This window comes from Bubalus kerabau, chromosome 10 (assembly GCF_029407905.1).
Source record: "Bubalus kerabau isolate K-KA32 ecotype Philippines breed swamp buffalo chromosome 10, PCC_UOA_SB_1v2, whole genome shotgun sequence".
NCBI lineage: Eukaryota > Metazoa > Chordata > Mammalia > Artiodactyla > Bovidae > Bubalus > Bubalus kerabau.
The window spans coordinates 57,366,647-57,381,601 of record NC_073633.1 but is presented as its reverse complement, the minus strand read 5'-3'; the positions used below and the strand labels follow the sequence as shown (position 1 = coordinate 57,381,601).

The window sequence follows — 14,955 nt, the reverse complement described above, 5'->3', positions numbered from 1 at the left end:
CCAGTACCAGACAGGGCAGAGCCACATCTGTATTTATTTATGTGTCCAAAAGACACATGCAAGGAAAGAGGTGGGCAGGGCTTTCTACTTCACACCTTGTTGGGAATATTCCCTGACAATGGGTGGGCATGAACAAAGAGTGGTGTCCTGCCAAGTGCTTTGCTTTGTTTTGCCCCATTAACTCAAAATGTTTACTGAGGCCCAAGGACCAGAGACTTCTCAAAATAAGGGGTTTATTATTTTGGCAGATGGAAAATTTGCCTTGGTTTCGAGGAAGAGAAGGATTTAAATATTTCATCCACAACTTCACACAAGGGCAATATGCTGGATGCAAAGTTGTAATACGGTTCTTAAAACATATCCTGACTCTAAAGACATCGCAACTGTCTCAACAGCTTTGTTTCTCTGAAGCCATTGATTGTACTAGGTCATTTCCTTTCTTTTGTTTTCAAGGATGATTCAGGTGCTTCCAGTTTCTTTGTTGTACAATGGTAGGGCTACAGACTGCTGCTGGGTCACCAGCCCTTTCTACAGAGGTGGGCTTCTTTTTATAGTAGGATTGGTTAGTGGTTCAGCAGATAGATGCTCTAGGCTTGAAGATGGCATATGCCGGTGTCTAGACATGAGAAGCCAGCAGGAGCACCATCAGGGCACACTGCAGCAGCTTGAAGGGCTTGTGAGCCCTCAGGGTTGGGGATGTGTGACAGTGCATTTATCTTGGTAAAGCAAGGATTCTCAACAAAAGTCAATTTTGTCTTAGGGGACATTTGACAATGCCTGGAGGTATATTTGATTGTCAAGACTGGTATTGAGGGATGTGTTACTGGAATCTAGAGGTTAGAGGCTGGGGATTCTGCTAACCCCCGTCAATTCATAGGGCAATCCCCACAACAAGGATGTATACCATCCTACATGCTAGTGGTGCGCTGTGGAGAGACACTGGTGTAAAATGTCCAGATATCCACTGATTAAAGGGAAAGAGTGTCGTTAGTCCTGAGGATCCCTAACCATTGCACCAAATTCTGAAGGGTGCCCTATCTGAAAAAACTGATGATCCATGTGGCAAGAAGGCAACTGACCTCTGGAAGGGTGATGGGTCTTTTAAGAATGCCTTCTTCCCTGTACAGGGGAATGCATGTTTAACCGACCTCATGTGTCCCTATAGTCGACATGTATTACTCTTTGTCTGTCCAACGTCCTTTCTCTTTTCCACCTGGGAAGAGCACCTTGATTTTTCTTGAGCAGTGACCCTCCCCTTAGCTGAGGGTAAATCAGTTCACTTCAGTTCAGTTCCTCAGTCGTGTCCGACTCTTTTCAACCCCATGAATCGCAGCACGCCAGGCCTCCCTGTCCATCACCAACTCCCAGAGTTCACTCAGACTTATGTCCATCGAGTCAGTGATGCCATCCAGCCATCTCATCCTCTGTCGTCCCCTTCTCCTCTTGCCCCCAATCCCTCCCAGCATCAGAGTCTTTTCCAATGAGTCAACTCTTTGCATGAGGTGGCCAAAGTATTGGAGTTTCAGCTTTAGCATCATTCCTTCCAAAGAAATCCCAGGGCTGATCTCCTTCAGAATGGACTGGTTGGATCTCCTTGCAGTCCAAGGGACTCTCAAGAGTCTTCTCCAACACCACACTTCAAAAGCATCAATTCTTCGGCACTCAGCCTTCTTCACAGTCCAACTCTCACATCCATACATGACCACAGGAAAAACCATAGCCTTGACTAGACGAACCTTTGTTGGCAAAGTAATGTCTCTGCTTTTGAATATGCTATCTAGGTTGGTCATAACTTTCCTTCCAAGGAGTAAGCGTCTTTTAATTTCATGGCTGCAGTCACCATCTGCAGTGATTTTGGAGCCCCCCAAAATAAAGTCTGACACTGTTTTCACTGTTTCCCCATCTATTTCCCGTGAAGTGATGGGACTGGATGCCATGATCTTCATTTTCTGAATGTTGAGCTTTAAGCCAACTTTTTCACTCTCCACTTTCACCTTCATCACAAGGCTTTTTAGTTTTTCTTCACTTTCTGCCATAAGGGTGGTGTCATCTGCATATCTGAGGTTATTGATATTTCTCCTGGCAATCTTGATTCCAGCTTGTGCTTCTTCCAGCCCAGCGTTTCTCATGATGTACTCTGCATATAAGTTCAATAAGCAGGGTGACAATATACAGCCTTGACGAACTCCTTTTCCTATTTGGAATCAGTCTGTTGTTCCATGTCCAGTTCTAACTGTTGCTTCCTGACCTGCATACAAATTTCTCAAGAGGCAGATCACGTGGTCTGGTATTCCCATCTCTTTCAGAATTTTCCAGTTTATTGTGATCCACACAGTCAAAGGCTTTGGCATAGTCAATAAAGCAGAAATAGATGTTTTTCTGGAACTCTCTTGCTTTTTCATGATCCAGCAGATGTTGGCAATTTGATCTCTGGTTCTTCTGCCTTTTCTAAAACCAGCTTGAACATCAGGAAGTTCACGCTTCACATATTGCTGAAGCCTGGCTTGGAGAATTTTGAGCATTACTTTACTAGCGTGAGATGAGTGCAATTGTGCGGTAGTTTGAGCATTCTTTGGCATTGCCTTTCTTTGGGATTGGATATGGAGCCCTAATCACGGCCTCTCAGAATCTTTACCCCAGAAGGAACAACAACACAAGGATGATAAATGACTAACCCAACTTATTCCTGAAGACATGGTCCTTATGATGCAGTCCCTAGACAGGTCATTTTCCTGTGTCTTTCCAATTAATTTGTTTGTTTCACCCAGCAAGAGCAGGACACAAACTAAGAATGAAAATGCCCCCCATTCACCACTTTGAGCACCTGGGTGATGTCGTGGATTGGAATCATATCAGACTTGTGAGCTGCTTCATGGAAGGTATTACATCCTAGATTTATGGAGATAGACTGCAAACTCTTCAGCCCAGTGCCATCTGTGATGATGAGCTCATTAGTACCCTGCTGCTGCTGCTGCTGCTAAGTCACTCCAGTCATGTGTGACCCCATAGATGGCAGCCCACCAGGCTCCCCTGTCCCTGGGATTCTCCAGGCAAGAACACTGGAGTGGGGTGCCATTTCCTTCTCCAATGCATGAAAGTGAAAAGTGAAAGTGAAGTCGGTCAGTCAGTCAGTTGGTCGACTCTTAGCGACCCCATGAACTGCAGCCCACCAGGCTCCTCCGTCCATGGGATTTTCCAGGCAAGAGTATTGAAGTGGGGTGCCATTGTCTTCTCCAGGTTAGTACCCTAGGAAGAGCAATAATCACTTGATGCAAGTTACTAGTTACTACACAAAAGCCTTTAACTCTGTGGATCACAACAAACTGTGGAAAATTCTTCAAGAATGGGAATACCAGGTCACATTACCTGCCTCCTGAGAAATCTGTATGCAGGTCAAGAAGTAACAGAACCAGACACCGAACAACAGACTTGTTCCAAATTGGAAAAGGAGTATGTCAAGGGTGTATCTTGTTACCTTGCTTATTTAACTTCTGTGCAGAGTATATCATCTGAAATGCCGGACTGGATGAGGCACAAGATAGAATCAAGATTGCCAGGAGAAATATCAATAACCTCAGATGTGCAGATTACATCACACTTATGGCAGAAAGTAAAGAGGAACTAAAGAGCCAGTTGATAAAGGTGAAAGAGGAAAGAGAGTGAAAAATCTGGCTTAAAACTCAACCTTCAAAAAACTAAAATTAAGGCATTGGTCCCATCACTTCATGTGAAATAGATGGGGGAAAAATGGAAACAGTGAAAGACTTTATTTTCTTGGGCTCCAAAATCACTGTGGATGGTGGCTGCAGTCATGAAGTTAAAAGATGCTTGCTCCTTAGAAGAAAAACTATGAAAAACCTAGACAGCATATTAAAAAGCAGAGACATCATTTTGCTGACAAAGGTCCATCTAGTCAAAGATATGGTTTTTCCAGTAGTCATGTATGAATGTGAGAGTTGGACCATAAAGAAGGCAGAGCACCTAAGAATTGATGCTTTTGAACTATGGTGCTGGAGAAGACTCTTGAGAATTCCTTGAACAGCAAGGAGATCAAACCAATCAATCCTAAAGGAAATCAACCCTGAATATTCATTGGAAGGTGATGAATATGCTGATGCTGAAGCTGACCCTCCAATACTTCGGCTACCTGATGCAAAGAGCTGACTCATTGGGAAAGACTGTGATGCTGAGAAAGATTGAAGGCAGAGGAGAATGGGGTGGCAGAGGATGAGATTGTTGGATGGCATCAATGACTCAATGGACATGAGTTTGAGCAAACTCCTGGAGACAGTGAAGGACAGGGATGCCTGGAGTGCTGCAGTTCACAGGGTCACAGAGTCAGACACGACTGAGGGACTGAACAAGGACGGCAAGACCAGTACATCACCTGAAGCACCTGACCCTATGAGCAGGCTGACCCACTAAAAAACATCTGTGTGGAGATCACGGCTCAGAAAAATAAGCCCTGCAAAGCATGAAAGGAGCTGGGAAGCGCAATCTGAAATACCTTAGACCTCTTCCTCCTTGTTTACTGAACAGTCATTTTAAGGAACTAAGGGAAGTGACTATCTGTGGAGGATAATATTAATGCTATGAGTTGCACATTTGATACTTAGAGATACTTTACAGTGAATTCTCCAACAGTGAACGAAAATATCATAAAATCTCTTCAAACAGTTTTTTACTATGTAGCATTTGTCTTTTATTTATTTGAAAAATCCTTTTGGCACATTTATTCATTTATTTGTGGCTGTGCTGGGTCCTTGTTGCTGCACGTGGGCTTTTCTCTGCTTGTGGCGAGCAGGGGCTGCTCTTCGTTGCACGGGCTTCTCACTGTGGTGGCTTCTCTTGCTGTGCAACATGGGCTCTAGGCGCAAGGGCTTTAGTTACTTGTGGCACATGGGCTTAGTTGTCCCAGGGAATGTGGGTATATATCTTCCCAGGCCAGGGATTGGACCTGTGTTCCCCTGCATTGGCAAGCAGATTCTTTACCACCGAGATACCAGAAAAGCCTCTGTCTTTTGTTTTTAACACAAAAAATACTTTTTATGTGAAACATGTGAAAGCAGATCCCCTCTTTCCTTCTTCCTTCTTCTTATCCATTCCCTGGAAGCATAACCACAGTGAAGAGGCTGGTATATAATACACCATATATCATCCAAGACAGCTTTTCCTGCCTAGGCAAACACAGAGTTTTGTTGTTCCCCTTGTGAATCATAAAATCAGCATCACACTATACATATTTTTCAGCACTTTTTTCTCACATATATCCTGGACATCCTTCTATGTCAATACATATAAATCTTACTTTATTACTTTTGTTTGTACTTTATCAGCACATGACTGGTTAATTTCTGAATCACTCATAAAAGCTGATTAGAACTAATGGTGATTCCAGGACCACCTCTGGCTAATCTGTGTTTTCCTTCTAGGTGAAGATCTCCTGGCCTGCTGCCTATGATATATCATTACTGTTGTTACGAAAGAGCAAAAATATGCTCTATTTCCTTCAACCATCAAACCTTCAGGGCAGGAGGAAAGACCCAGATGAACTGTTCAGCAGAGAAAGGTAGAATGTCCTGAAAATGCATTCCCAGGCCAAAGGAGACCCAGCAAAAATAAAGCAGCCAATTTCTCCCACACATCCCCTCCCCCAAACCTGCAATCAGCAATAATTTTGGAGAAATAAAGCAAATGGATCACTACATTCCTACACGTCTATTACACTTGACTATTCTTTGCAGGAGCTGCTCAGGACCAAATGTTTGGAAAGGAAGTTGGCTGGCCACAGTGCCTTTTTTTTTTTTTTTTTTTTTTTTTAAGTTATTCTGCTGCAGCTGCAAAATACAAAAAGAAAAATCTAATACCCTCCCCTCCCCAACCAAATACCTTTTTGGGAAAATTCTTCCCGTTTTTTTTTTTGAGAAGTTCTTGTATATTTACACATTTGTGCTTACACATGCTGAATCTTTTGATAATCTGCCAAGGCCTTTTACTTTTTTTTTTGAAGAATTAAGAAATGTATTGTCTCACAAATGAATAGTTTCTCGGAGTCAAGATTTAACTGTTGAATTTCTTGGCTTCTCTGTAGCCCTAACTGAGCTCCAAAGACAGCTTGTTTTCTTAGGGGTTAGTCCCTTTCGGGTCACATGCAACAGTAATATTGATCATGACAAAGTGCTTTCCACAATCTGCCTCAGCGTTTATGTTCTGCATAAGAAATTTTGGCCTTCCCTTCAGTTTGTATCATTGCTGGCTTCTATCTGAGAAAATAGTAGCAAGCATCATATTACAGGGTAATTTATTCTGCTCTCCTAGCATGGCACTGCCAACCCTTGGGTCCTTCCAAATCTGCCTCTCTGTCCTCTGGCCTCATCTACCACACTCAGAGAATACTGGGCCATCATCACTTCCATCCTCACAGCATCGGACCCTCTCCACCTGAAATGCCCTTACTTTCTTCCCTGCTACCTGGCAAAGTCATCCATGTCCTTCCAGGCCCAGATCAAGGGCCATCTTCTAACTTCACTTCTACCTCTTACCCTCCATAGGCAGATGAAGCCTCTGCAGTTAGATGACATATTGTTCAAACTCTTACCACACAAACAGTGCAATTTATCATTATTATCAATAATATTCCTACCACTATAATAAAAAAAAGCAACCAGTTTTAAGTTCACTAGCTATGAGAAACTGCCCTAAGGTCTTCAATGAGGTCATTTAAATCTCTTTTTACTTTTGACCCATTTTACAGAGGAAGAAATGATTGTTCGAAGACATTAAGTTGCCCAAATGCACACACCAAGCAAATGACAAAGCCAAGCCCCTTCCAGTCTTGAGTCCAGAGCCTGCGGTCTGTACCCCTGGGCCATGCAGTGCATTCATGCCTGACACTTTCTCCTTCTTGGGGTGGGAGCTTTCAGCAAAGTTCCATTTCATCTGCATTAGTGTTTGTTGTTCCAGGTATAGCAGGCCCTCAAACCCTCCAGCACTTTTCTATTCAAGTGGATTTTCTTCCAGATATTGAAGACTGATGAGCAAACAAGTTCAGGATGGTTTTTTATAGGTGGGCTGAAACCTCTGACACTGCCAGCCGCCCCTGGGCACAGATGTGTGTGTGTGTGTGGGATGTGCGGCGGGGAGGAGAAAGCCCACTGTATTAGGTGCAGCCAGATGAGGATAGAAATAAGCTTGAAGACACACAAAGGTAGGGTGATAATTAAGGCAAGTTTCTCAACAACCGAGCATCTACCAGTTGAGCATCTACCTCCAGAGCATCAGGAGTTGGTCTCCTGATTCTCTTTTTTTTTTTTTTTTTTTTTTTAACATTCCTCCCCATTCAGTCTTCTGTTTCCCATCTTCAGATAGAAAATGGAAATTCAGAGGGCGCTAACTTGTCCAAAGTTACATGACTAGTAAGTGGTCAAAATCCCTATCTAGGCAAAATTCCTACCACTGGGATGAAGTATGTTCATTTTAGTCTGAGGTCTAACACCACTGTACTGTCGCTTCCTGGGGTGACGACTCTAAGTACAATGCTGCGTCTCATGGAGAAAGAGAACATCAGCAATATTTACTATAACACTTAGCAGTGGGTGGGGAGGGAATGCCTTGTTCTATGTGGGGGTTGCCTCTGAATTTTACCTAGCACATTTAACTAGCGAGGAATATGCTCTACAGTTGTAGCCAGTTCTCCACGGGACACTGGGAATTTATGGTTGAGCGCTGTGGCTATGCCCTGCAAATGGTGACCAAGGTGGGGAGTAGACTGTGTGGAGAACAAGGACTCTTTGAAGTACATCCAATCTATGCAGCCCTTGGATGGGGTATGGGGAACACCCAGGGGTGAGAAGAATGGTTATGTCACCTCTCAGCCTCACCTCCCACACCTTTGAAGGTCTAACTCTCCCCTCATGTTTGTAGGACTCACATACCAGGTGTCTAAATATTTAAAAGTTATCAATCAAATCAACAAATGGTTAAAACATGTTCTATCCTCCTACCTGGACACATCTAACTCTGTAACAACGTGGAAGGCCAGGCTGGAATTCACAGTTCTTGGGCTCTTGGGGTCTTTGCTGGAACAAGGTGGTACAGGGAGAGATGAGCTCCTCCTACCACAGAAAGCCACGGATGCACAAATTCCAACCCATGCATTCAGACTTTTGTCCAGATACCTCAGCAGATGGTTGTCCTGCAGGCCACCCTGAGCCTAGATCTCCTCATTTGAGCAGGCCATTCTTGGGGGCAGGGACCTGGAATGATGCCTAAATGGGGCTTGTTAGCTCCATGCCCAGTGTGCAGGGGTGAGGCTGGAATGGACCCAGTGCCAGGGCACCCAAAGGAACAGGGCCAGGCTAGGGGTCTCTCTTGTCTGTGTCTACTCTAAAGAAATGAATGCTGATTTTTTAAAAAGTTGCATTTGTGAATAGAAGCCAAGGACAGATTCCTGACCTGTCTTGATCAGAGTAGCCTGCAAAGTCAGGATAGTGTTTAGCACACAGCAGGTGCCCAATAAATCATGATTGAATGAATTGCCATTGTAGAAGCCAAGACGGATTTTAAGTCACTGGTTGTTAGAATCAAATCACTGCATACTTTGATGTTTTCTGAAGTGCAGTGGGATTGGGTTAGCTATGGATTATTACTCCCTGTGTCGTGGTTCTCTCCTTCCTATTTCCCACCTTTGGACAACTCAAATTAGTTGATATTGAAAATATCAATTGAAAATAAGTGATATTAAAAATGCCAGCATTCTTTGAAAACTTGTGTTGGAAACATAGATGGAAATTTGCCTTCTTTAGGAAAGTTAACAATTTTGTACTATATTTGGGTAGAGCAACTAAATTTCTGCATTAAAGCCTCCTATGTCCAATCCTTCCCCAGATGGAAGGAAACAAAGGAGTCCTGCCTGGGCTTCTTCACACGTGTACAGCTGCCATCATCCCATCGTTCCCTCCAGAGGAGTTTTGAGCACTGCATCTTTCGTTTGGGGTTGTTATCTTGTGCCCTTAATCCTGGAATAATAGCTGCCCAGTTCCACATGTGCACAAATGAAATGGAGCCTACCTTTGTGCTCTTCCATTTATGACAGCAATCTTTCTATGTCATGTATGGAGCTTAATTTTGTCCCATTGATGTTGCCATGACCCAGCCTGTGTGCCTAGAATTGCATTTCCCTTAATGGCAAGTTTGATTAGGTTTCAGCAAAGCATATGACTAAAACAGGGCACAGACTTCCTTTTGGAAGATGCCACACCGATGAACTTAGTTGTCCACCTTTTGAAATCTATTTTCAGGCCAAAATGTCTCTAGTTTTTTTCAAGTCTTTTTTCTAGTCTTTTCCTAGCTTTTGTCAAGGTTCATGTAAAATAACTGAAGGTTTGTTGAATGACAGCATGGTAATCCAAACCACAAGTTTTGAGAGATAGGGAAGGGTGGTGTGACGTTGTGATTTATGTTGAGACATATTTAGTCTTTGTCTGTTTCTGGCACAGAGTTCCTAAAACCCTTAGAATTTCCTGTGATGATAGTCTGGGTTTGCAAGTGGTATGTCTGTGTTGTTGTGGGGATGGGGTGGAATGGTGTGTACAGTCTTGTGGGACTGAAACTTAGTCTGTGGAATCTGATGCTATCTCCAGGTAAATAGTGTCTGAATTGAGTAAAATTGTAAGACACCCACCAGTGTTAAAATTGTTGGCGGTGGGGGAATATCTCCTCTCCACTCATTGCAGTTGGGTACAGAACCCTAGGTAGACGAGTCAAATAAGGTTAAATGATAAAGTTTCTTTTTTGACATCAGTTCTGAATGTGCAAGAAACTTGAACTTTCTAGATAAAACAGTCCCCTTGCTGAGACTATATTTAATCTCTATATTCAAAACTTTGTTCCCATTCTTGTCCTTGTTTCTATTCCTGGAGGACTGAGGAGTATCAAAGAAAAGGGAGTTTCAAGCTGAACAGGACCCTGCGGGGCCCTCCCAGGTATAAACCCTTTCCGTGTCCTGTTTCTTATTTGTAGGTAATAGGCTTCATTCAGCCTCCTCAACCTTCCAAAGGGCAGATCAAACAGTTGAATATCAGGTAAGGGAGGGATGCAGGGAGTGCAGAAACAAAGGAGGAGCTGTTAAGAAACAAGGGGTGATAATATAGTGTATTGGTGTTTTTCTTTCTGACTTACTTTGCTCTGTATAATAGGCTCAAGTTTCACCCACCTCATTAGAACTGATGCAAATGCATTCTTTTTATTAGCCGAGTAATATTCCATTGTGCATATGTACCACAGCTTTCTTATGCATTTGTCTGTCGATGGACATCTACGTTGCTTCCATGTCCTGGCTATTATATGCGAGGCAGCAAAAGAGACACAGATGTAAAGAACAGACTTTTTGGACTCTGTGGGAGAAGGCGAGGGGATAATTTTGAGAGACTAGCATTGAAACACATATATTATCATATGTGAAATAGATCGCCAGTCTAGGTTCAATGCATGAGACAGAGTGCTCAGGGTTGGTGCACTGGGATGACCATGAAGGATGGGATGGGGAGGGAGGTGGGAGGGAGGGTCAGGATGGGGAACACATGTACGCCCATGGCTGATTCATGTGAATGTATGGCAAAAACCACCACAATATTGTAAAGTAATTAGCCTCCAATTAAAAAAAAAAAAAAAGAAAGAAACAAGCGGCAAGGTCCTGCTTCCTCCCCAAGGGATACTTATAACAATATCTTTTAGTGCTTCTGCAGGAACTCTAAGGCTCCTTCCAAGTTGAAGATGGTAAATGCAGGCTGAGCACAAGATTCCCGGAGACGGCTCTGTTACCTCATCAACCAATCAGAAGAAAGTCTGCACACAGTGGATGATAACAAAGCCTCTGAACCTCTCCCCAAATGATTCTTCCTTTAAGAACTTTCATGGTCAAGCACAGTCTTTGAAGTTGGTTCTTGGACTTGAGTCCACTTTCTCCCCAGGTTGTTAGCCTCCTTGTATAAAGCAATCTTTCCTTTCCAATAAACACTTGTCCCTAGTATTGGCTTTCAAGCAGCAAGCAGCTGAACCAGGTTTAGTAACAAAAAAGAGAGGGAGAGAGAAAAGTATAAACAGTGCTAGAGGATGGAGATGAGTATCACCAGATATTAAATTTCTAGACAATAGTGAAGGCGGAATAATGTTAATGGAAACAGAAAAAAGAAAGTCAGTATCCTGGAACAGTTATAGGAGAGGCTCCTGTACAGGTGTGTTCAGCCGCTCAGTTATGTCCGACTCTGCAGCCCCATGGACTGTAGACTGCCAAAACCCTCTGCCCATGAAATCTTCCAGGCAAGAATACTGGAGTGGGGTGCCATTTCCTACTCCAGAGGATCTTCCCAATCCAGGGATCAAACCCGTGTCTCTTGCACCTCCTGCATTAGCAAGTGGATTCTTTACCACTAGCACCACTGGGAAACCCTCTGTACTGGTAAGGCTGGCTTTTTCCAAGCCTGGCCAAACTGAATGAACAGTTTCACAGATCAGTACCTGGGTGGTATAATTAGGGAGATAGCGGGCTGCCAGTAACAAAATCCTCATGCTCTATCGTCACTCTAAAACTACTGCCCTCCTCACCTATTGTTCAGAGGGGTTGGCTGGGTTAAGTAAGTAGAGAGAATAGTTCTTTAAGCAAGAACATTCATGTGTGAGCTCAGCTTGGAGAGAAAGTATGGTTCTTAGTTCTATAAGCAGAGGATAAAGACAAACAGTAAAGCCACGCCCAGGATGACTGGAAAAGTGTGTGTCTGTATTGTGTGTGTGTGTGTGTGTGAAGTATCTAGAGGTAAAGGATACTTGAGTATTTTTAGAAAACTTCCCTGTTCGGGTTGCAACATAACTCCCTTCCGTTTTCCCAAACTGAAGGAAATGCTCCATGTTTTTGAACTGGAATTTATGTGTTTCTGGAGGAGGGAGGTGATGATGTTAGCCTCAAGTATCAGTAAGACAAGAACAGGATAGATCAAAGGGAACAGAACTTAATTATCTTCAGGATATTTGTGAATGCATCATAGCCATAAAAGCAGAGAGGAGTCATAAAATTACTCAGAAATTTAAAAAATGCTACCCAAAGTAAATTAAGTTAAAAGCCTAACCTGGATGTGGCTGAAGAAAGAATAATTTGAAGGATAAGGTCAAGAATGTCTCCTGGAACAGAGTACAAAAATTCTGAGGTGATGTTAGAATGCTAAAGATTCAAGAGAAAACCATCAACACTTTAAGTAGACATTTTTTAAAGAATAATCAAGAAGTTAAATAAGGAAAGAAGAAAAAGTTAATATAAAAAGCTCCAGATCAGGAGTACACCCCTCCCCAACACAGACACGCACACACACAATATGTGGGCATACTGACCGCAGTGCAGTGAGACTAGAAATGTTTTTTAAAGGGGGAAAAAATAACACTTGAATTTTAAAACTCTATTGGGTTAAATAAGATAGAAAATTGAAATTAGACTGAACACTGCAGTACATGTAAATAAGGCTGGGTCTTGGAATAAGTCAGAAAATATACCCTGTAAGTGTTGAAGAGCAGAAATGGCAGAACTAATAAGTGCCAGTGTGAAGGTGAATGGGGTTGTTTTAAAAGATTTGATATCCTGTAAAATTTCCATTCAAATATTTGAGGTCTGGAAAAAGTGATGGCCCATGAAAAGAAAATTACTTAAACTGGTTTGAGAAGGTATTAAAGTAGCATTAAATATATTCCCCTCAGTGTTCAGACTCAGCCTTAAGAGTGATTGCTTGAAGCCTTTGAGGAATGTACTTGTCAGGTCATTTAACTGTTCTGCAGCATTAACACACACACACACACACACACACATACAGCTTCTGAAAATGAACACCATCCTGTGGGCCCACTGGGGGCTCAAGAGCCTGTGTCCTCCTTTTCTGTGACCCCTGTTTCTTTTTTGTAGAAAAAGGCTTCTGCCTCCTAGACCTTCTCTGAATCCAAAGGGCAGGCTTTACTAATTAGGGAAGTGAGGAAATGCAGAGACAAAGCAGAAGAATCAAGAAAAAATAGTACAGTGATAGAAACAGAGTTCCAGCTCCTCCTCAAGGATTACACACAGTGTTTTTGAGTTCTCCTGCAGGAACTGAGGCCCCTGCGCAGGAGGAGGCTGGGAACTTCAGGCTGAGCACAGGACTCCTGGAGCACCATGCAGTCAGCAGCCACACACCGTGCAGCCTTCACCCCACGTTTTGCCCTAAAACCCTTCTGAGAAGCATCCGGGAGTTCAGGTCTCTTGAGCATGACCTACCTGCTCTCTCTGTTTGGCTCTTTCTCTGCTCCAAACTTTGATGTTTAGGTTTGTTTGGCTTCACTGCGTATCAGGCACACAAGCTGGCATTTAGCAGTACCTCCAACTCATACTGCACCGCCATCATAATATTAAAATTAATAAAAGACCTATAAAAAATGCCACATATAAACCATTTTCAAAAACTCTTATTTTAGCAAATACAACCTAATTGAATATTAAGAAAAGTATTTACATCATAACCAAGTAGGTTTTATCCTGGAAATGTAAGAATTATCCAAAATTAGCAAGGATGACGGAGAAGGCAATGGCAATCCACTCCAGTACTCTTGCCTGGAAAATCCCATGGACAGAGGAGCCTGGTAGGCTGCAGTCCATGGGTTCGCTAGGACTAAGCAACTTCACTTTCACTTTTCATTTTCATGCATTGGAGAAGGAAATGGCAACCCACTCCAGTGTTCTTGCCTGGAGAATCCCAGGGACAGGGGAGCCTGGTGGGCTGCCGTCTATGGGGTCGCACAGAGTCGGACACGACTGAAGCGACTTAGCAGCAGCAGCAGCAGCAAGGATGATCCCGAAGTACCATTTTAATAGTTTAAAGCAACAAGAAATGATACTCTCATTACAAGCTGAAAAGGCATTTGGTAAAATTTAACCATTGCTAGTTAAAAAAAGAAATGAGGCTAGAAAACCTGGACCTAGTCTAATATTTGTTATATAAGAGGAGAAAACTGCAATTTTCCCTATAGCTAGATATTTGAAGATCAAAGGTTTTTTCTTTTTTTTTTTTCCTTTTTAAAGTTTGTAAGAACTTCTTGCCCAGCAAACCTGATTTCTGGGATAAAAATAGGTTTGAGATTGAACTCAAGTAGCATTCTTGCCCAATTACAACATGTCCATAGCCCTGTTGGCCTTCAGAAGTGTTAAGTTAGTTGACTAGTCATATTTCTAAACAGTTTTCTTCAAATGAGAATTTCTAATTGTACCTAAAAAGTACCCACTTCTGGTATCCCAGTCAAAATAACATTAGATGAAACATTCAATGGTTCAAGATTTATACTTGATTTAAGAGTACATTTCAAAATCATCTCACTTGTAGGAATTTCAGGGCCCAGCCAGTCATACCATTTTTAACTTAGAGATATGGGCACAAGTGATAAAGAACCCACCTGCCAATGCAGGAGACATAAGAGACACAGGTTCAATCTCTGGGTCAGGAAGATTCCCTAGAGAAGGAAATGGCAACCCACTCCAGTATTCTTGCCTAGAGAATCCCATGGACAAAGGAGCCTGGCGGGCTACAGTCCATGGGGTCACAAAGAGTTGGAAATGACTGAAGTGACTTAGGCCATATGCAATTCTATGTAACTAGTAATTCTGCTTCTCACCCTTACTTCTGGAGTGCTTTTGGCCATATTTGTTGTTCAGTGGCTAAGTTGTGTCTACTCTTTGTGACCCCATGGACTGCAGAAGGCCAGGCCCCTCTGACTATCTCCCAGAGTTTTCTCAGATTCATGTCCATTGAGTCAGTGATGCTGGGCCATATAACAATCATCTTTTAGCAGATTTTGAAAGATGGTTTCAGTATTAATGCAGTAGCTCTTTAGTAGAATTCTATCACTATATTCTATTTGATAAACCCAAGGGTATTATCTCAACTACTTAAC

At 42.7% G+C, this 14,955-nt stretch overlaps 1 long non-coding RNA gene across 12 annotated transcripts in view; it reads right to left on the bottom strand.

The window, feature by feature from the left end:
- LOC129621412 (uncharacterized) overlaps positions 1–14,955 on the bottom strand; it is a 112,868-nt gene that overhangs the window by 7,978 nt on the left and 89,935 nt on the right. The window contains exon 5 of one of the 12 annotated variants that reach the window (XR_008699334.1): positions 13,289–13,437. The exons of the other annotated variants lie outside the window; for them this stretch is intronic. This is a non-coding gene — a long non-coding RNA (uncharacterized LOC129621412). The remainder of the gene's footprint in view (positions 1–13,288; positions 13,438–14,955) is intronic. 12 annotated transcript variants of the gene reach the window in all.